Source organism: Canis lupus, chromosome 18, assembly GCF_048164855.1.
Source record: "Canis lupus baileyi chromosome 18, mCanLup2.hap1, whole genome shotgun sequence".
NCBI classification, from domain to species: domain Eukaryota; kingdom Metazoa; phylum Chordata; class Mammalia; order Carnivora; family Canidae; genus Canis; species Canis lupus.
The window spans coordinates 20,416,578-20,440,155 of NC_132855.1; the positions used below are offsets into that span (position 1 = coordinate 20,416,578).

Here is a 23,578-nt window from a genome sequence, read left to right on the forward strand (position 1 = left end):
TAGAGAAATTCTCAAGCCAGTATTTAATCTTTCCTTTCTTATCCTTCCAGCTCTTGGGATTTCCCATAGGTCACAATTTAAGGGGACTCCACACACCCATGCATTTAACCTTCTTTCTATATAGCCATCTATTTGTCCATTTGATCAGAATACCCACTACGTAGCCTTTCTATACACTCAGGACCATGTCTTACCTATTACAGGCCCACCAAACTGAGTAAGACATGGTTCTGCCCCCCAGTCAGTGCATGGAACCAGAAACTGAAACTAGGGATGTGCTATTTTGACAATTTTCAAGAATCACCACTGGGATGCAGTGAGGAAAGTGATTCATTATTGGTAGGAGAAATAAAGGAAGGCTTCACAGTGGTGGCACAACCTGGACACTGATCAGTAGGGGTCCCCTGGGTGGAGAAAACGGACAAGTGACAAATGCCTGGGCGCAAGCAGAACCTGGGAAGTAGAATAAATACAACAGTCTTGGATGTAATCAAAAGAAATCAAGGAGTAGATAGGTATTTGTTAACCCTTTACTTTGAGGATCAGAACACAGACGGCTCTCCCTTCGTCTCCTAGGTACAGAACATGTTGTGCATTTGTTACCCACATTCACACACAACTAATTCCATTTTCATAAACTTTATTGGTTCCACCGCATTCTTTATAGCTACTGATTTTATACACTCTTCTCATCAAACTGCAGGTTGATTATTTCGCTTTGTACATATTGTAGTAATTGAATTGCTTACTTTAATGGCACGATGGTTTTTGCACACTTGGCCAGTGACACTGCTGACATAGCACACTTCATCTCACTTTACTGCATTGTTCTTATTAATTCTTCCACAGCCAGCTAAGCTGTTTCTCTTGGGAATTGCCTGGGAGGCAGAAAGTCTTATTTCTGTCCACTTTGGTATTCCTGAGGATGAGCAGAATTTTGAATTGGTTTCACTTTCCAGTAAATACAGGCTGCCTTGTTCCAAATCAGGGAGTGTTTTGCTGATCCAATGCTGTATAACAAACCACACTGAGAAATTCAGTGGCTTCAAATAACAACGACTGTTCATTGCGTTTCATGATTTTATGGGTCGACTGGGCTCACCTGGAAGGTTCTTCTGCTCCACATGGTGTTTGATGGGGCTGCAGTCCAGCAGGGGCTTCGCTAAGATGGCACTGTTAAGTGGGCTCACCAACGTGGCTGGCAGCCAGCATTGGCTCTGGACTGGAGGTTCCACAGGGCTGTCAGCCAGAGTACCTTAGTTCTCCTCCATTTGGTCTTTCCCCACGGCTTGAGCTTCTCATAGCATAGTCTAGATCGTAGCATTTCTAGCGCCCAAGAGCAGAAACTACAGATGTCTTAAGTCTCAGCCTTGGATGTCACAGTGTGGCTTTTCTTATCCTGTGGGAGGAAGAAAGTCACAGGGCCAGACTCAAGGTGAGAGGCTGTAGACTGCACCTGTTGAGGAGAGCTGTGGCAAAGCATTTGCAGCCCTGTGCAACTCACTTAAGTGGTGTCCCTGTGGACATCAATTTGCCTGCTGAGGACACGATGTACCACAAAATGTAGCTCTGACATTGCACACTTGTCTCACAAATGCATAAGTCTACTGCATTTCTTGGAAATCAGCTCAGAGGCCAGCACCATCCCCTCCTTTTTAAAGAAGTTATCTTACTGCTACGGAGAATAATTAGATTCAGGACCTATGCTTCTGTTTGCACTTCTAGCTCACCACTAGTGATGACCATTGGTAAATAAGAGCACGTTTGCATTTCACTTTTTCATTTATAGTTTGTCCCAATTGCATTTTTGGTTGACTAAAACTTCTATATCTTTTACAACCTCTAATCAAAAGAGAGCTCTAATCAAAGCAGGCTTAAATAGGTCTCCTTGAGAACAACGTTGTAAGCAGCAGCATAATTTGCCAATTGTTCTGGTCTGATGTTGGGATGAACTCTTAGCTATAACATTTGTCCAAGGCAATATTTTTCTAAATATTGCCAAATTGGTCTGGCATTTTGTACAAATTCATTTATTCATTAGTCCATCCATTCATACATCACCTTTTGGGCATTTCCACTTGGATAACCCACTCCAGTGCTATTGATACAAAGATAAATGAGACAGAGCCCCTGCCTGCCCTTCCCAGTCAGAGGAACTGAAATGTACACACCTGTGTATTTAACACGCTAAGCAGTGATGAGGGCAATGCTGGTGTAAAGCAAGGGATGAGGAAACACAGGCCAAAGGGCAATCATTTTGCCTAAGAGAGTCAGGGAAGGCTTTGTAGAGTATTTACAGGAGAAGGGCAGATGCCACGGGAAGGAGCAGCAGAGGAGCTGGGAGAGGTGGGTTGGGGCAGATTGGAAAAGGCATTGAATGCTGCATTTGGCTGCCCTCCTCTGAGCAGTGGTGAGAGGGCATAGGTTTCTAATAAGCAAGGGACACTGTCCTGAAGGATGACACTTTTGGCATTGTGGTATGGGAATTGGAGGAGAGTATTTCAGAAAACATCTTATAGAAAAAGCACACAGGAAAAAAAAAAAAGAAAAAGAAAAAGCACACAGATGTAAGAAGGGGCGGCACATATGAAAAACTCACAAATGGGTCAGTATTGCTAGAGGAGTGGAGGTGGCTCAGTAAAACCAGTGGCATCCCACGATGTCATTCCAAGTGGTGCCAGGCACCCAACTGTTTGGTCCCCAGTCTTCTGTGGTCTGGGTGGGCAACTAAAGCCTCTAGTGTGTGTCTCTGTACCCAAATGTTTCTCCTGCCCATGGCATTGGGACACCTTGGCAGTGGACTGCCTTCCCAGGCTACCAGTCCTTCTTGGCTCTTCACACTCCCTATACTGTGCAGCTCCCCAGCTTCGCCCTGCCAGAGAGGTTCCCCCTGCCACTCTGCTCCATGTCATGTCCACTTTGATCCTTGTCTTGTTGGAGTAGAGGGGTCACAGAGCCCCTGGCTGTTGTAACTCTTGGCTCCTGGGGGGGAAAAACAGAATTAAGATATCAAAATCCTTTATGATCTGTAAAGTTGTGTACAAACAGTATTATTGCCATCACAGTGAGGTCTAGAATTCTGTAAATCATTGGTGGTAAGGAGCCTGTGTGTTTTTAATTTCCTTTAAGGCACTTGGCCCAGTCTTTGGTGTTATATATATCCTCCATAAGTAATAATGCGTAACTAATAGTAATAACATATAGTTTATTTAATATCTCTGTTTATCCCTTCCAAGTATTGGGGTAATTTTTCCTCCAAGTCTTGGGTTCTGTGGACTATTTTAAATATACACCAACGGGCACCTGGGTGGTTCAGTTGGTTGAGTGTTGACTCTTGATTTCAGCTCAGGTCATGACCTCAGGGTTGTGGGATCAAGCCCCATGTCAGGCTCTGCGCTTAGTGTGGAGTCCACTTGTCTTTCTACTCCTGGCCTCCACTCCCCTTATGCAAGCTCTCTTTCTCAAATAAATAAATAAATACATACATACATACAGACATACATACATAAATAAAATATTTTTAAAATGTGCACCAAAGTTCAAGAGTTCTTTATCAATCCTTTCCTTCCCATTTTGGAATTTTAATACAACAGCCAACTGGCCATTAAAGCCTATATATCATGAGAGTGTAGGGACAAAATTAAAGATGAGAAATTAATGAGACAATGAGACACCACTTCACACCCATTAGGGTGGCTATAATAAAAAAGGTAATAACAAGTGTTGGGGGGATATGGAAAAATTGGAAACATCATACACTACTGATGGAAATGTAAAGTGATAATTTGAAAACAGTTTGGCAGGTCCTCAAAAATGTTTAACATAGGCTTATCACGGGACCTAGAAATTGCTCTCTGAGATGTATATCCAAGAGAATTGAAAAGTTATGTTGACATTAAAACTCGTACATAAATGTTCACTACAGTGTTAATGACCACAAAGTGGAAACAATCCACATATCCATGAATGGATAAGCCAAATGTGGTATATGCATGTAATGGAATATTATTCTGCCCCTAAAAGGAATGAAGTACTGATACATGCCACAATCTAAACAAATGTCGAAAGCATTATGCTGAATGAAAGAAGACAAAAGACAGAAGACCATGTACTGTATGATTTTGTTTCTATGAAACATTCAGAAAAGACAAATCCATAGAGACGGAAGGTAGGCTGCTGTTTGCCTAGGGCTGTGTGTCAGGTGGGGAGGGCAAAGGGGGGTGGCCACGAAGGGTATGGATTTTACTGAGGGGTGGTGAAATGTTCTAAAATTGATTGATGATCGTGGAACTCTGTAAATATACTGAAAACCACTGAGCTTTAAGTTTTTTAAAAAAATTTTATTTATTTATTCATGAGAGACAGAGAGAGAGAGAGAGAGAGAGGCAGAGACACAGGCAGAGGGGGAAGCAGGCTCTATGCAGGGAGCCCGATATGGGGACTTGATCCCAGATCCCAGGATCAGGACCTGAGATGCTCAACCACTGAGCCACCCAGGTGCCCCGAACTTTACGTTTTAAGTGGGTAAATTGTATGGCATGTGAATTATATCTCAATGAAGTTCTTTTAAAAAAGAAAGGACTGCAGAGAGATTTATAGGCATTCCAACTTTTTTTTTTTTTTGGTGTCCATCTATCTTCTAGTTCTGATCAGCCCTTCATGATGAGCTCCTCAGCTCCAAGACTGAAGTTGTGACCCCCACTACAATTCTCCCCCATCCCTGCAAGGTGCTGCACACGTAGTCGGCCTCTCAGCCACCCTTCCTTTCCCAGAATCCTTAGTGAACCATTCCCTACTTCTGCAGCATGAGCCTTGTCCCTGGCTCTATAAATCACCCTCTCCATTCTGCTCTCTCACTTTAAAGTGATCTGAGATACTTTGTATAAAGGATGGAGCAGCACATAAAAATAACTAGTATTGTACCGATTTGTCTCATCCGGTGGTTTGGAGGATACATATTTGTAAAGTTCTAGCAAATGTGAGAAGCCACAGAAAATTGCCTCTCATCCAAATGGAAGAGCTAGATTTTTTATTTTGTTTTATTGATCAGTGAGGTAGGTGCAATGATATTTTACTTCATAGTTTTTCTGCAGGAGTGACATCCCCCCAGTCTGCCGAAACTGCCAGGCCAACTAAATGAGCCAGCCAATGTGCAGCACACCGGAGGCAGCCATAAGGAAGGCCGCCCCTCTGGATTCATGGGCCCGCCAGCTGCATCCCCCTAGACTGCAAAAGCAACTTGAAATATATGACTTACTCAGGGAGCACTTTGTTACAGACAAGTTGAAAGAGTCTGTTTGACAGTTGAAGTCAGACCATTTTGATTTTTACATAAAGATAGTTAAACATTGTCTTGACAGGTTTATTCTAATTTGGTAAAGGCCATAATTTTATAGGATGGTAACTGTTTCCTTGCAGTCATGATTCCTGCTGTTACTCTTACATTTTCTTCTAATTGGCAGATTGATGGGCTCCCAAGAATTTGCTCAAAAACCATTTGCAGAAGAAGAAAGACATTTGATTTCAGAGGGGCTTACTTTCTCCTCTGAAATACTACTTCTAATAACATTGGTATGGGGGCTGTTTTTACACACAATTTACAAATGATTTCTGGCATATTAATGGATTTTTGCCTATTTAAATTTTATTTGTATGAAACATGCTTAGTTTAAAAGTCAACTACTACTACAAGAGCTCTAAAGAAAAACAGCAATTCTTTCCCAACCAACCCCCTCCCCCAATTCCTGCTTCCATGAGATTCCAGGAAATTCCTTTCATCTCTTTAGCTGTTTCTCCCATTATTTCCTTCACATTTCTAAATAAAAATATTATACTGCTATTTATTTTTCAGGTCTAGATATTGCTCATTAACTTCCTGCTATGGGAGATCAGAATTCAGCTCTCATATTTCTCCACCTTAATCATCACTGGAATTTTTTTCTTCTCTACCCTATGGGATCCTCTAATTTATTTTGTTTAAGATTTATTTATTTGAGATAGAGCAAGAGAGAGTGCACAGGCAGGGGGAAGGGCAGAGGGAGAGAGTCTTCAAGCAGACTCCCCACTGAGCACGGAGGCCAACTCGGGGCTCTATCCCATAACCCATGAGATCATGACCTGAGCGGAAACCAAGAGTTGAATGCTCAACCGATTACACCACACAGGCACCCTGGATCCTCTAATTTTTGTGTGTTTGTTGTTATGGTTGTTGTTAACTTCGTGTCTTGCTTGTTTTGGTGGAGCCAAAACCTCTACCTTGTTTTGGTGGAGCATCTTCTCGAGTAACTTTCTGAAAAGTAATACCTGGAAGACACATTCTGAGATCTTATCTTTCTTTTCCCTTCATTTTTGGTTGAAAGCTTAGCTAGGTATGAGACTCTTGTTTGGAAAGTATTTTCCCTTAGGACCTCAAGACATTATTCCATGGTCTTCTAACTTCTCGTATTGCTACTGAGTCTGATACCATTCTGGTTCTGCATGTGACTGTTCTCTCCACTCGTACCCTCGCACCCCCACCCCCACCCTGGCTTTCTCTGAGTTTTTATTCTTTATCCTTAAAACTAAAATATTATGACCTGCTTTGCTGTGGGTAATTTTCATTCATTGTGCTGGGCCTTTGTTGGATCCATTCACACTGAAAACTCACACCCTTCAGGAACATTTTCTTGTATAATTTTTTAGATAATTCCCTGGTCTGTTTTATCTGTCCTATCTTTCAGAAATTAGACTTGCTGAATTCATTCTCCACTTTCGCTTCTCTACATTTTTGCCTATTCTGTTTTCTGGAAGAGTTCACCAATTACCTGTCAATTCTATTACATTTAAAATCTCCATTATTATGTATTTAAGTTCCAAGGGCTTTTTAGTGCCCATTGGCTATTCCTCTTTTCCAGCATTCTTACTAGTTTTCTTCCTCTCTGAGGATGTATGTTCCCTGAAGTCTTGTCCTGCTCCCTGCACTGCCTGTGTGTCCTATACTGTACTTGCATCATGGAACAGATAACTCAATGCACAGCTCTAATATGACTGAGCCAAATTAACTGAAGGAAATCACTATTGAAATTTTTATCTTTTTGTTTCTAGAGACACTACACCATACAGAGTCTCTTCCTTATATGTTTGACTTCCCCCTCTTCTCCCCGTCTTTAATCGAGAAGCAGTAAGTTGATGGATCTGTTTCTAAACTTCAAAAGAAAAAAAATACCTCTGAGACTCTCCTTATTCTCACAGTTTCAATTCTTCCCTCAGTGTGAATCCATGGTGCTTCAGTCTATATTTCCATACTGTCTCATGCATAAGACCTGGTTTTATATCAACTACTGCCTATCAGACATTTCCTCTTGAAGATTCTGACATACTTTGAAGGCAACTTGTTTGCCCTAAACTACTTTCAAACCAATTTCCCACAAAATTAACTGCCCCCAGCAGCATTTCCCTCAGTCTCTCAGACTTGAAACTCAGAAACCACCTATTGGCCATTCTCGCCTTTAATTCCCTTAATCCATCAGCACTCAGCTGATGCTTACTCAGAATTTCTCATATTCACACATACCTCTCCATTCATTATCATCCTTCCATGGGAGGGAAGGTATATCTGAGAATGTTCTATGTACTAGGGACTGTGGGGAGGCCCAGTGCCATGACACATGTAAGATGTGGTCTCTGTTCAAGAGGCTTATGACCTATGACCTGGAAAGGCATAAAACCAAGTTAGAGCTATGTATACTCATCTTCTAGGTCCTTACTGTTGCAGGTTGGATTCTCCAGGAAGCAGACTCTGAGGAAGTGCAGGAAGTTTATTGGGGATGGAGAGGAGTGCTGCTGGAGTCGACACCCAAGGAAGGAAAAGGAAGTAGGTCTGGGCAAAGGGAGAAGATGACTTGTGATGTGGTCTTTGTGGCAGCCTCAGCAGACACTAAGCGGCGTTCTGAAGCTGGGACAACTCTAAAGAGTTGGGGCCTGGGAGCCAGAGCTTTATACTTCCATGGACCAGTCATTGGATACAGGGCACCAAGGGGGTGGCCCTTGGACAAAGCAGCTCCTTTTCAGAGGCAGTCCCCAAGGGCTTCCTGCCAGCAGCACTCCCAGCACTCGGAAGGGTCAGGCTTATGTGGCTAGTGGAGACTTCTGGCATCCACCAGAACTATAGACTCAAGCATAGTCTTGGACAACTCAGCATAGATAACAAATAGGGGTTGGTTGACTGAGTAAAGAATTCAGGAAGAGTGAGGTAATCTTTCATTCATTCATTTTATTACATGCTAACCAAACAGTCAGACTGTGTTAGGTACTAGATAAAAAATGATAGAATTCATAGGATCTGTCTTTAAAACGCTTGTAATCTTGTAGGGAATACCAAAAAGTAAGCAAACACTCTAATATTGTGAGAATCATGAAACAGAGGATTATAGACTAACAATGCATTTTCAAAGAAGTTTTAGAATGTTATAAAATGCCAAATGAAAAAAAAAGAGAGAATACAAACTGTTTAAACAGATTTGTTTAAGCATTCAATTTCTATCATGTATTTTTGTTAAGCTGATGCTAAAAAAAAAACCCTTGCAATCTGATTTTTAAACTTTCTGAATGATTTATTAAAGTTACCAGTCACCTAGAAACACTGCGTTCACTAAACTATTGTCAGCCAATATTCTCTGTTGTTTTTTGCAGCATTTGATTTTTTTCCTTTCCTGAGTATGCAAAAGTATATGAATATATGTATAGAAAAAATGCTGGAAATAAATGCATTTAAATATTAACACGGCTTATAACCCCAAGTTGTTGGCTTATATGTGATTTTTTTCTCCTTTAAGTCTTTTTGTCTAAAATCTTTTAATTGTCCCAATTGCCTACAATAAATCTGAGTGTCTTTTATAACGTGGGGGGAAGTACTTTAAAATCCAGTGTGAACATGTTGTGGCAATGCCATGGGAACACAGAAGGAAAGGAAACTCAGAGCAGCGAGGGAGGGACAGCTCCTTGGATGAGGTCTAGCCTCTGCTGAACAGTAAGGGTGAGTTGATGTGGGATGAGGAAGGATGGGGTGTGCATGATGCTGGCATTGAATGCCATCTCAAGCAGAAGGAACAAAGCAGACTCCTGCCCCTGGGTGTGAAGAAGCATGTTGGGGGAACTTCAAGTTCAGAAAGGCTGAGAAGAAAGGGAACCATTGAGTGGTAAAAGATGAATCTAGAAGGGCAGGAAGGGAGCAGATCATGAAGAGCTGGAGGCATCAGGAATGTGGACTTCATCTGGAAGCCCGAGTCAGACACCCCCACACCAAGGTACCGAAGCCTGGAAGGACCTCTGGCTGAATGAGATGTTGATTAATGGACACGGTTGTGTGGAACTAAGTTAGAAGCAAAGGCTGATTTAGAATGAAAAGCTTCATGCCTGACGTGGAGTTTTCTGGCTGTAACAAGGCGACCTGATTCGGGCAGGGAAGGTGGTCTGCTGCACACAGAGGGAAAGTGATTCAGACGTGATCCTGGGCAACACACGTGCACGCATGTGCACACGCACACACATACACACACTCTAAGGACTCCAGCATCTGATTTTAAAAAGAACAGACAAGGGCGAGCCCGGGCTCACTCTGCATACTTTACAAGTGACAGCCAAGATTTGTAGGTAGCCCCATCCACAGACCGGAACTCCCCACAGGTCACTAACAGCGCCGTTAGCAGCCTGGGAATCCATTACAAACACATGTCCAATGCGGCAGGAATGCGTTTTGCTGAACATTTACCTTACCTTTGCAGAGCTCAGCATCTCTGTCTTGTGTGCCAGTTGGGCTGGGCTCACGAGGGAAGCCTGTGGATCTGCTTTTTTCCAGGGCACCTTGGAGAGCACCCATGCTACTTTTCTGTCTGTCTTGATTCCATCTGTGTGTCCCCACTGGTCACTACTTTTTCTCCTGCACCTGTCCCTCCCCCTCCTCCCTCCCCACTAGTACTGGCTCCTGGACTCTTACCCCTTGTCCCTCAGACGGCTGCATTATGCTTCTAACTGCAGCCCCGCTCACCTCCACCTCTTCTCCAACTTACCACCTGGACAATCTCGGGAGCAGAGATAGGAGGGAATCACTTCCCTGCTCAAAACTCTGACGATCTCTGGCAGAGTCCAAACTTCTCACCATTTTTCCATGCATGTCACACAATCTTGCCTCTGAGACCAGATCCCATCAACCTCCCAAGTGTTTCTCCTGCCTGCAGCTTTGTGGGAGCACTTGCCATCGCAGAGGCACAAACTTTGCAGGCTCACCCCTCACAGCCTGGTTTATGTTATGATTTTTTCCCCCCTTCTCTGCCAGGCTGTCATGGGAAGAACGGGTTTGGGGATTAGACCAGCGTGGGTTTTAATCCTGTAATGGCATTGCTGAGTATGTGATCTAGGGTAAGATATTCAATCTCCCTGCAGTTCCTTGTTTGTGAGGCAGGAATCTGTCTCCCTAAGAGGGCTGTTGAGAGGATTAAGTCAGAGAGTGTCTGTGCAACAGAATGTGGGAGAGGACTTATCCTGTCAAGTCAGCTCTCAATTGACTCTCCAAGGTGGAGACCGTAGGTGATAAGGAACCCCACAGTTGAGGGGTGGAATGAGACACATCCCCAAGGACTTACAAAGAGGGGCCTGTGAGATCCAGCAATCATGGCCCCAACAGACTGTGCAAGAGAAGGCCAGAGATTAACCGAGCTTCATGGGGCTGACATAAATTTGCCCAGTAACCCTGTCTCACTGGAGGTAAGAGGGCAAAAGCACATGATTGAGGGTGAAGTTTTCCCCCAAATATCCTCCTCAAAAAACCCTCTCTCTTGGTGCCTACTTGAAGCTTCAGCCCCAACATCGCTTTCCACAAAGATGTAAAAAAAAAATCATGACCCCACCACACGTGAGCTCTCCAAGGGAGAAAGGTAGCAAAAGGCAGCCAATTACTGCCAGAGCACTTGGGTGGAGGCCAGTGTGGTTGCAGCAGCCAAAGTGTCTTGTTACTCAAAAGCTCTGCTGAGAATTTATTGCCCATCTTCTTCTAGTCAGGGAAGGTTGGCTGTAAGTTTGCCAGCTTGCTCAAATAAAGAGAGGAGGATATTGAACAATTACAGGGGCAGCTCATGAAGTCAGGCACAGCTGGTCTTCATGGGGATTGCAGATGGGAACTGGGAAGCCATTAGGGATCCAGGCAGGTTTAACCTTATCTGAGTTGGAAGTGTTGCTTTAGTCTAGACTGGACCTGAATTGGGCCTGTTTTCTTAATTAAAAGTGACCAGGGGAGATAGAGATCTGACATTGTCCAATGTCTGACAGACTGTCTTTGAAGGAGGCTAAGATGTTCCTAGATTAAAACCTACTTTACTGGGGCCATTCAGTAAAAAAGTATATCCTATATGTATAAACATTTAGCACATGTGTTTGGCATCTAATAAGTGCTCAATAACTATCAGCTATACCAATAATGGTTTTAATTGTTTTAGTATTATCACCTAGTGCCGGGCAACAGTATTATTATTAAAGTTATTATGTGCGGGCGCCTGGGTGCTCAGTTGGTTAAGTGTCTGCCTTCAGCTCAGGTCATGATCCCGGGGTCCTGGGATCAAGCTCCACATTGGGCTCCCTGCTCCACAGGGAGTCTGCTTCTCCCGCTCCCCCTGCTTGTGCTCTCTTACACGGTCTTTCTCTCTCTCCCACCCTCTTTCAAATAAGTAAATAAAATGTTTTTTTTTAAAAAAAAGTTATCATGGGCATATCTCTCCTTCGACTGGGCCAACACTCCATTTGTTGAATTAATTGTAGTGGGTGGGGGAAGAGCAAACTGCATGAACGTGGATTCCTTGAAGCCAACAATGAAGAGCCATGATGCACACAGGAACTAGCGGGGCCTGGGAGAGCCTGATGCCCAACACTAGAGTGTTCCATTCATTGGTTCCAACCGACTCTAGCCCAGGTATGTGGAGTTCTGGATTCTCTTCAGATATGATATGACTTCTGACAAGGAGCAGGGACAATAAGATTGAAGCGAAAGAAGGAGAAGGTAAGAAAAAAGACACTTCTAGGTGTCTTATTGTGTGCCATCGATAGTGCTGGGCCCTTTACATTTGTTATCCCATTTCATGAGATGAAATAAGGAGCAAATGCAAACCGTGGCTTGTATTACCCCAATAGGACATGGATAGAGTTTTTAAATGTGAAATGCTTATACAGAAAACTATGAGCCTTTTTTCTTCCATTATAATTTTTGTGTAAACATGAAATGACAAGAGTTTAAAGATGGAGCCTCCCTGGGCACAAGCATAAGAGCTCCTAATATAATCAAAATCCTCTTATTTATTTTCTTGCCTAAGTGGCTTCTCCCAGGAGGACAGCAGTTGCATTTCCTTCTTTCTGTGCAGCCGTGGTTGCAAATTAATGTTCTCTGCTATCAAAACAGCTATATGCACCTCTGCCAAATGTAGTTATCTCATCCAATAATAGGAACAGCCTAGAGACAGTGGAGTTTTAAACCCCAGATCTTAGAAATTCTGGGCAATTAGCCACTCACTTGCAGAAAAGAGCAAAGAAGGGCAAGGCTGCAGTAAAACAAAACCTTGTTGTGACAGCTGTTGTTCTAAATAATATCTCTTTTATAGTTCTAGACACTTCTCCCAGTCTATAGGCTAGCATGAGTGAATTGAGGTGATAAATGGGAGGAAAGAGAAGGTGAAGAATAATTAGCAAGTTCTCTGGTTAGAAGTGGTTCAAGGTGGCAGGAATTAATGGAGAATACCTTTACTTTCAAACTGGGATCAGAAGACATAAGGCTAAGAAAAAGTCATAGAAATGTAGTTTTAGAGAGAATTTTAGAATCAAGATATATCTGAAGCACATTAAGTGAATGATGTCTACCAGATTAAAGTCATATCTATATACAAGCCTGTAGAATTAAGTGGTAGCAATATAAAAATCTGTTGAATTAAATAAATCAGGTTTTTTTTTTTCTATATGTGTTCATTAGCAGGGTATAGTTTTCAATTTAGAAATAGCTAAGGTGAAAAACTACTGGTTCTAGACATCTATCTTAGGTTAGCTGTAGCTGGAAAGAATTTGCTTCCAAAGACCTGGCTTTAAAAAGTCTGCTGGAGGGCAGTCCGGGTGGCTCAGCAGGCTGGCGCCTCCTTCAGCCCAGGGCATGATCCTGGAGACCTGAGGGTTGAGTCCCACGTCGGGCTCCCTGCATGGAGCCTGCTTCTCCCTCTGCCTGTGTCTGCCTCTCTCTCTCTCTCTCTCTCTCTCTCTGTCTCTCATGAATAAATAAATGAAATCTTAAAAAAAAAGCCTGTTGGAGATAGTCATAAATGCACCTACATGATTTGACTCAGTAAAAACTCGATGTGCCCTTAAAAGACTGTTGCTTTATCTTTCACTATTTATGTTGAGTAATTCTAACACATGACTGTCTTGTTGACCTGGCATTAGGTTTATATGGAAAAGTGGGCATAATTAGCTCACAGCTCATGGGAGGTAGGGCTAGAGGCCTCAGGTACTGTCCTAGACTGGCCCCAACTAGCTCTGGGGGTAATATCTTCCTGGCAGACACGGTTAGCTGCCTACCAGATATTCCCCCTCTTCTTGCCCCTCACTTCAGAAACATCATTTTGCCCAGAGCAACAATCTATCCAATTCAAAATATTGACTTCTCAAGATTCCATTGCAACCAGGGCTGATACTTCATCTTCTAATTTGTTGAATATATTCTCTTATTATTACTACTGAGTAATCCCCTCAATTGTATGCATGGTTCTAGATTGTATTCATTGATTATACATTAAAAAGCAAATATTGGTTTTACCAAGACCCCAGGGAAATGAACAGGGCTAAAACCACCTCTTGCCTGGATTATCTTGTCCATGTATCTGGAAAGGAGTCATTTTAGAACTAACCTTTGATGTGTGGCATCAAGGAATCTTGATGCTAGGGCAAGATTTCTTTTCTTTCTTTCTGTCTTTCTTTTTTTTTTAGGATTTTATTTATTTATTTAGATTTATTTACTTAGAAGGAGAGAAAGAGAGTGTGTGAGCACAGGATTGGGGGAGAGAAAGAATCTTGAGCAGCTTTGTGCTGACTGTGGACCCCAACACCGGGCTCAATCTCACAACCGTGAGATCATGACCTGAGCCAAAATCAAGAGTCGGTTGCTTGACCGACTGAGCCACCCAGGTGCCCCAGGACAAAATTTCTGTTGGGAGAATGAATCAGGGTTTAAATTGGAAAACATTCAATTTAGAAAAAGTTTTATAAGATTTATTTATTTATTTATTCATGAGAGAGAGAGAGAGAGAGAGAGAGAGAGGCAGAGACACAGGCAGAGGGAGAAGCAGGCTCCATGCCAGGAGCCCAATGTGGGACTCAATCCTGGGACTCCAGGATCACGCCCTGGGCCAAAGGCAGGTGCCAAACCGCTGAGCCACCTAGGAATCCCCTAGAAAATGTTTTAAAGCTTTACAAAATTTCAAATGATGTTCATTGTTGACTGTCTTAAAAAATGAAGACCTCAGGATCGAAGAATCATAAGTACTTAAAAAAAATTAATACTTTTCTGTGTTTTTAAAATATTCTACAATGAAGATCTACTACTCTGTAACCAGAAAAAAAAAAAAAGAGATTTTTAGAGCACAACAAAAGGATTTAGAGGAAGAAAGAAAGGTCTAATAACTCTAATTTCCCTAGAGAATAACATTACATAAAATAACATTAATAAAAATAAATATTAGTATTAACATTTTCATCAAATATGCTCTTGAATGTCATCTGCAGTTTGCTTCTACCGTGAGCATTCCAAGTAACTGAAATTTTTAATGTCCAAGGATTTAATAATGTGCTCTGTAAAATTCCCACTGATCTAATCATCTTTCTCCTTATGGACAGGCAAGAAAAGCCCATTATCTGCCATGCAAGATTCTGCTTCCAGAAATGGCCTAAATCATGGGTCTGGAAACAAGAATTGAGCAAATCCAAATAACTCCTGGCTAACACTAGTATGACATTTGGTTGGGGAAGATGTCCCGAGAGAAATGTAAACTATTTGAAAACATCCTGTTACTAAAACTTGGACATAAAAAAGAATGACAAACGGACCCAATAACTTCATTCTAAGCACGCATGAGTTTGGCTCCTGTGGATACATTCTAACCACATACTATTTGTCATGTCCTCTTATATGGATATCATCCCTACCACATGAGGAAAGATCCACTGACATTTATTACTCACCAAAGAACAGGTTGGAAGCAATCGGCACCCTCACTCCTGGCCTGGAGTTGAGCCGAGTGAGTCATAGAATCCCCAATCCTTGCTGAGTGTCTTGTTCAGCTTCCCTCCAAGGCTCACCCGTGGGGACTGATTAGAACCATCTGCTTAAGGGCTATTATGCTGATTAAAAAAATTAAAAACTACAAGTTGTCCAACAGGAGGAATACAAGAACCAACAGGGCAAAATGACCAGATCTTAAACCATGCTTGGACTGCATAATCCCTGCAAGGCTTCAGAGGCATCCAGCTGAGACCTCAGAAGGTGTGGGTCAAGTGTTCTGAGGCTTCCTTTCCACTGGGGTTGGATCCATCGATGCAGGGATCCAGGAGCTCTGAGGCAGCGTGTGAATGTGACTGCTACATTTTCTCTGCTCTCAGTCCAGCTTCGTTTGGGAAAATTTGTGGAAAGGCTTTTTGGTCTGGGTAGTTTCTTTACTGGCAGATTTACTCTTTCAAGGTATTTTTAAGGCAAGGGAAGTGTAATAGGAAACTGAGGTGTATTAAGAGTTAGCTACTCCCTTGGAAAAAGTGGAATGATTAAGCGCACACTTTGAAGCATGCAATGTGTGATCAATATGTGGGGAGAGAGGATCGAGATGAGGAAATCTTAACTAGAAAGAGACAAGAGAAGAAGGTTTCAGTGCTAACACCACTTAAAAGGCAAGCATTCCTCTGATAATGAACTGTAGCTACAAAACCACAAGGGGTGACTGCCGATTGCTTTATTAAAAAGTAAAAAGATGAGGATGTCTAGACAAGAAAATATTAGGGATAACGTCTTAAATGTTCTTGTACTGAAAAAAATATAAAACCATATACAGTTCTTTTTCATTTTCCTGCTTTTTCACAATCCAAACCCAAGAGATGAGGAAATTGTGGAAGAAATTACCTGGAACCCAGGGCCATTCCCACATAAAACATAAACAGATGCCTCAATGTGACTGAAACTTTTTTCTCATCTCCTTTGTAAGACAGTAGTTGCTTTGAGGATAAAGGTCTGTATCTGATTTTTTTTTTTAACATTGTTCCTCCCACACACACACACCCCGTATTAGTCACAGAAAAGGCTCTCAATAAATGCTGGGTGAAAAAAAAATGCTAGGTGAGTTGAATTGAATTCAACTGAATTGTAATAGCTTGGAATTTTGTTGACCTTGTTCTGTAAGCCATATTTTCTGTTAGTTGTTGTTTAGATCTGCTGCTATTATCTCTACCATATGAAGAAAGATTAATTGCTATTATTACTCACCAAAGAACAGGTTGGAAGCAATCAACACCCTCACTCCTCGCCTGGGTTCAAGCCAAGTGAGTTCCAGAATCCTCAATCCTTGCTGAGTCCCCCGTCCAACTTCCCTCCAAGGCTTACCCGAGGGGACTGATTACAACCATCTGCTTAAGAGCTATTATTCTGACCAAAAAAAAAAAGCAAACTACAAATTGTCAAACAGAGGGAATACAAGAACAGGGCAAAATGACCAGATCTTAAACCATGCTTGGAATGCGTAATCCCCACATGGCTTCAAATACATCCAGCTGAGACTTCAGAAAGTGTGTGTACAGATTAAAGATGGAGAATGAAGACCAGGGAGTTTGGGATAAAGAGAGTGAAATGTGGTCTCGATTGCCCCCATCTGTTAAATGAGGAAGATGGACAAGGATGACTTCGAGTTTCTTCAACCTGAGCACGTTATGAGTTTTGCTGCGTCCTTCCATCTTGTTGATATTTTTGCTTCTCACATCTCCCAATTCAATCTCCCCCTGAAATATTGCATTTTCTATTCATTCCATCACTATTAATCTAAAATATCAGAATGCCCAGCAAAGAGGGCCTTTAAATACAGTATTTATTAGATAAAATATGAGCCATTTCTATAACAGCACTACTGGCAATGTGGTTAGTAACACGTTGATAATGTCACTAGATGGTAATTTATTAATATGGAGAGTTATTCACAAGGAAAACCATGATATCATGATAAAAGAAACACTGGGATATCTGGAAGGAGATTCACCAATATTTGATTATCTCCGATGATAGGATTCTGACTGACTAGTCTTCTAGCATTTTTACACTGAACATAGATGACTTATGTTATAAAAATAGGAAAGAAATAAAATACTGAACCTATTATCATCCTAAAAAAAACTGCTAATGCTATTCTTAAACTTTTCCTTGGGAAATGATTCCTTGCTCTCCATTTATCTGCTCAAGACTTCTTGACTTTAGAAGTGAACTGCAGCTTCCCACGTGACCTGGAATTCACCCTCCAGTTTGCATTAGCTCCACGGCTGCTCAGGCTCTTCCCATACATGGGGTCACCCACAGTTCTCCTGGTCACGATCCAGTCAGCTCCTTCCAGGTGCCTTTTTGTGTCACAGAGTTGAGAGGATAAACATTATTCCTGGACGACTTTGAGGTTGCAGTCCTAGGTGCCACTTAGGCTCTGCAGTGAGATGCTCTTGCGTGAAGGAGGCAGAAGCTCTCTTCTGCCGTGGTGCTGCTTGACAAGCAGCCGCTGACTCACGTGGTTGCACCAGCTCCACCAGGTCATGCATGTGGTTGTGGCCATGCAGCAGCCAGAGTGGTGGCAGTTTGGTTCCTCCAGTTTCTGCACCTCCACATCACAGCTGCCGTGGTGTGGCCTTGAAGCCAAATGTCCGGCCTGAAGATCCCCTGACTTATTCCTCTGGCCCCACATATGATTTTGTAGGCACCTAATTCCTTGTGTTTCATCCCTTTCTGCTTGATGTGCCTGGAGTGGCTTGTCTTCCCTGCACTGACCCTGGCAGACACATCGCTCAGGCAAAGTACCAGATGTGCAAAGCTTGATTCAGATCCTAGCTTCTTCACAAAGGCTTCACTGAAGATTGTGTGGATCTAACTAGCAATGACCTCACATCCTGGATTCCACTAGATTAGACCAGTGCTAACAGACTGCTGAGGGGCCCTCTTTGGAGGGTTTTGATTTGTTTTCTATTTCGGGTTGCATGTAACAAAAACAACTTTGGGACCCACTAGATTACCCTTAAGACAAGAATCCTCTTGCATAGGTTACGCTATTTCTTGTAGGATATCTGTGATGTTGCAACCGAAAGGAGTAGAGACAAAGAATGGGGTTTGTGCTATGCTTTCCTTGAGGAATGGACTTGTATGTTTTTCACTGTGGCTCCTTTCGGGGACATGAAATCCCACCCTTCCCATATCAGTTAAGCCTGGCTCATCTTCAGTGAGACAGGAACAGCTGCTCACCATCCTCTGGTTAGCATTCTCTCCACTCTGTCTGGGCTGTGTCTCCTCCTCCTGATTTTCAAATTTGTGCCCATCCACAGTGAAATTTGAAACTTTCTGCAAAAGGATTGGTGGTTTATATTATTTTGTACAGAGGGCTGAAGCAAGAAAATTGGCTTCTAGTGAGAAACTTACTGTGCTTTATTGTATCATGGCAAGGTTCAAAAATGAGAGGTCAAAATAGAAATGCCACTTTTCACCCATAAAGTTGAGTAGTTCATCTGACCATCTGACTTACACACAAAAATAATAGTTGTAGATTTAGTACATTTGCTCACAAATACATTTTTCTGTAAATCTGGATTGAAATTACCAAAAAAATGTTTTTGGACTGCAGCTCCTATAGAATTGAAAATCACTCTCAGTGCCCAAAGATGTTATAAAAGAAAGAACAATAAGGATGATAATGATTCATGTTAACACATCTTTCATCAAAAGCATTCTGATAACGTTTTAGGCTCCATGTAGGGATAACACAGGGTGTTTCTGGTCGTCACTGTCTTGGGGTGACTACTACAACTGTTTAATGATTTAATGCCTGGTGATTACAGCATAGGGAAGCACTAAAGGATCTAGTCTCCAAAAGCAATGCTGAGGAGCATAAAGTAATTCTGGGCAGTATTACATATATTCTAGGACCTAGGAATACTGTTTTCAGTATCATTGGACTCTTTAAAAAGCATCAAGTCAATGTCGTGCATGATAGGGGTTTCCTTTGCCCCTCTTGCCCCCTAACATGCTAGAGTTTTGTTTGTTTTGAACTCAAAGGATGACAGTTTCCTTCCGAAGAGGCATCTCATGTGAGTTTGCATTTAGGCTTGGGACTTAAGTGGCAGACACACACCAAATATCCAACTCAATGGGTGCTGAGAGGATTAGAAGAATGTAGAAGAATGTAGCATTATTATTATTATTTTAATTAAGTGTAATTGCCTTATTAATCCTCATTTGCATAATACTTGGTAAAGCACTTAGCTAATACATAGCTATATTTGCAATTTATTCATCCAGAATATTCCTATTCAGCATTTAAATAGCACCTATTGGTTTATGATGCTAATATACTAGATTCATGTTTCTGTTAAGGCTTAAATGAAAGAAGTTGAAAGCCAAGTCCATTATATTACCTTCTTTATATAGAACCTTTCATCATGAAGGATTCCAAATTGCTTTACAAAGTACAGTGAAACCTTTTACAATGAATTCCTAAGGGGACAGCTATAGCAATGTTAGCTGCGGCATTTCATTGTATGAGCATTGTATTCAGCATTATGGGATTGATGGGGAAGGGGTAGATTTTAAAATCTTACAGCCCTTGGGAACTCAGATTTTGTTATCTGCCAAGGTGTCTACAGTCCAGAGCAAAGGAAAAATTAAACTCTACTATTGATCTATTGTTAAATGAGATGTTAGTCTTAAAATATAAAGAAAGTATGCACAAGGAATATATTTAATGCAAAAAACCCTTCCTTAATACAATAAGTGAGGAATATGTCATATGCAAAGAACATGCTCATAAATACCAAGTATCTGATAATTAATACATTTCTCAAGAACACAATTTTCTTTCTTTTGAATAGTTTGTTGAAGTATAATATTCAGGAAAGTGCACAAGCTACAAAATGACAACTCAGTGAATTTTCAAAAAGTGAGCTCATCTGTGACCGTTGTCCTCTTGGAGAAATTGAATGTTGTCAGGACCCTACAGGTCCCCATATCCTCCCAGTTATTACCCAATATCCTAAAGGGAACTGCTCCCCTGACTTATAACACAGTAGATTAGTTTTGCCAATTTTTAAATTGTATGCAGATGAAGTTACATAGTATATATTCTTTTTTAATAGTATATACTCATTTATGTTGGCTTCTTTTGCTCATTATTATGTCTATGCATTTATCTACATACGTAGCAATAGTGCATTCACTTTGATCGCTGTGTGGTAGTCCATTTATGAATATTGTAGAGGAGGGAAAATTATGTTTTTCCTCCACCCCTTTAAGTTCTCTACTGGGACCTCTACAAAAGACAGATTAACCAGAAAAAAGTATACAAATTTGTTTAACGTAAGTTTTACGTGACACAGAAGCCTTCATTAAAAAATGAAGATCCAAAGTAAATCTGAGTATTTTTATGGTAGGGTTGATGTAGAGTGGAAAGTTGTGGAAAAATGTGATAGAACAAAGATAATGAAGTAAGTGTGGTAGGCTGTGGGAAACTTAGCAAGGCCTGTTCATTCAGATTTCTCTTTGTGTCTCTCTATTTTTGAAGATAAGGATGTTCCTTTCCTTGGAAAGTGAAGGGCACTTCTCCCATGAGGATTTTATGACCTGCTTCAGGGAAAGGACAGAAAGTCCTTCCTGCACATGCCATTTCTCAAATTTCTTAGTTTGAAATATTTAGTAGACCAAGGTGCTATATTTTGCAGTACTGTGTTCTGAACCCCATCAATACTATAATTTATGGGATTCCTGGGTGGCGCAGCGGTCTGGCGCCTGTCTTTGGCCCAGGGCGTGATCCTGGAGACCTGGGATCGAATCCCACATTGGGCTCCCGGAGCATGGAGCCTGCTTCTCCCTCTGCCTGTGTCTCTGCCTCTCTCTCTCTGTATCTGTCATAAATAAATAAAATATTTTTAAAAAATACTATAATTTATTTGACAAAGGACATATACCTAGAATATATAAAGAGCTGAGGTCAATAAGGAAAAAGCAGACAACCAACAGAAAGGGTGACAAAAATTTGTATAGTCAGTTGGACAGAAGTGAAAAGGTGAAAAGTCCCATTAATTATTATAGAAATGCAAACTAAAACCAGAAAACACCACCATTCTCCTTAGCAAAAGGGCTAAATGGAAAAAGACTGACAATATCAAATGTGTGGGTGGGGGGGATGGTTCATAAATTTCTGATTGGAGTGTAAAATGGTACAACTTCTTTGCAAAACTGTTCTAGTTTTTATATTAAAAAGCAAGACATCAGGCCCTAATCAGTCACTCATGCTAAGCTTTGTATGAACAAACTGAGACATAATATAGTTTTGGCTCGCCCAGAAATGGAATCTTAACCAGTCAATCAGGAATTGCCTGATCAGCACTGGTGAGATAAGCTGCCTGATAGATCCCTGCCATCCTCTGAAGGAAAGTAGCTTTGCAATAACCAACCCACATTTTGCCTAGTGTAACTTCCTTTTTCCTGCTCCCTTCACCTCTAAAAGTCATTCATTTTGTACAGTTCTTTGGAGCTCCTACCCATCTGCTAGACCAGATGCTGCCTGATTTGAATTAATTTTTGTTCAAATATATTCTTAACATATTTAATATGCCTCTATTTATCTTATAACTGATAAAGTCAAACATACATCTATCTCATTTCCATTCCATTCTTAGATATTTACCAGAGAGAAATGAAAATACATGTTCATATAAGTACATGTGAGAGATGTTCATACAACTTTATACATAATAGTTCAATCTGGAAACAATCCAAATGACCACCAAAAGTATATTGGATAAATAATTTTTTCTTCTTTTCAATAGGTCAAAAATAGCTTTGCTAGCAAACAGAAAGAAGGCAATAACAAGCATTAGAGCAAAAATCAATGAAATAGAGATAGAAAAACAATAGAGAAAAATCAATGAAGCCAAAGTTGATTCTTCAAAAGATCAACAAATTAGATAGCTTGCTGATATGGACAAATTTTGGGGAAGAAAAAACTTCCAAATTTATTCAAGAAGAAGTAGAAAGAGATTGAATTAGTATCAAAAAAACCTTCCACAGGAGCAACCGGATGGCTCAGTCAGTGAACCATCTACCTTTGGCTTAGGGAAAGATACCAGTATTCTTAAATGGAGACTCTCTTTGGGCTCCCTGCTCAGTGGGGAGCCTGCTTCTTCCTCCCTTCATCCTGCTGCTCTCCCTTCTTGTGTACTTGCTCTCTCTTTCTATCAAATAAATAAATAAAATCTTGAAAACAAACAAACAAAACCTCCCACAAAGAAAAGCCCAAGACCAGATGGCTTCACTGCCAAATTCTATTCAACATTTAAGGAAAAATTAATACTAATTCTTCACAAACTTTTCCATATAGGAGAGAAGGGAAGACTTTTCAAGCCAGTCTGTGAGGCCAGCATTACTCTGATATTAAAATCAGATAAAGACATCATAAGAAAACCAGAGAATAATATCTCTATGAATATAGACCCAAAAATCCTTCACAAAAACACTAACAATAAAAAAGATCATAGCTATGCTCAAGTGGGATTGACCCAGAAATGCAAGGTTGGTTTAACAACTGAAAACCAATTCATGTAATACAACACATCAATAGGAAAAGGATGAGAATATACATCAATAGAATAAGGACGAAACCCATTGAAATCCTTTCAATAAATTTAAAAAAAAAAGCATTTTGGATGTCTGGGTAGCTCAGTGGTTGAACGTCTGCCTTTCGCTTAGGTTGTGATCCTGGGGTCCTGGGCTGGAGTCCCACATCAGGCTCCCCGCAGGGAGCCTGCTTCTCCCTCTGCCTGTGTCTCTGGCTCTCTCTCTCTGTGTCTCTCATGAATAAATAAATAAATTCTTTATAAAAAAAAGCATTTGACAAAATTCAACACTCTTTCCTGATAAAAATACATAACAAACTAGGACAGAAAGGAATTCCCGCAATCAGATAAAAGACATCTATGAAGGAACACCCAGGTGGTTTAGTGGTTAGCGCCTGCCTTTGGCCTGGGGCATGATCCTGGAGTGCTGACTGTCCCTGCATCTCTCTCTCTCTGTCTCTCATGAATAAATAAAATCTTTTAAAAAGAGACATCTATGAAAAACTCAGAGTCAACATCATACTTAATGGTGTAAGACTGAATGTTTTCCCCCTAAGATCAAGAACAAGTCAAGGATGTCCACCCTCACCACTTTTATTCAACATTGTATTGAAGGATGCAGACAGGGCAATTAGGCAAGACAATGATATAAAAGGTATCCAAATTGGATACAAAGAAGTATAATTAT

The 23,578-nt window shown here is 41.2% G+C and overlaps 1 long non-coding RNA gene across 4 annotated transcripts in view; it reads right to left on the reverse strand.

Annotated features, from left to right (window-relative positions):
* Positions 1 to 623: 623 nt before the first annotated feature.
* The window catches only part of LOC140608791 (uncharacterized), an 80,729-nt gene continuing 57,774 nt past the window's right edge, over positions 624 to 23,578 (reverse strand). For 3 of the 4 annotated variants that reach the window (XR_012010770.1, XR_012010777.1, XR_012010781.1), the window contains 2 exons: positions 2,600 to 2,982; positions 624 to 1,399 (listed from right to left, as the gene is read on the reverse strand). This is a non-coding gene — a long non-coding RNA (uncharacterized lncRNA). The remainder of the gene's footprint in view (positions 1,400 to 2,599; positions 2,983 to 23,578) is intronic. The other variant, XR_012010776.1, reaches the window with a different exon arrangement.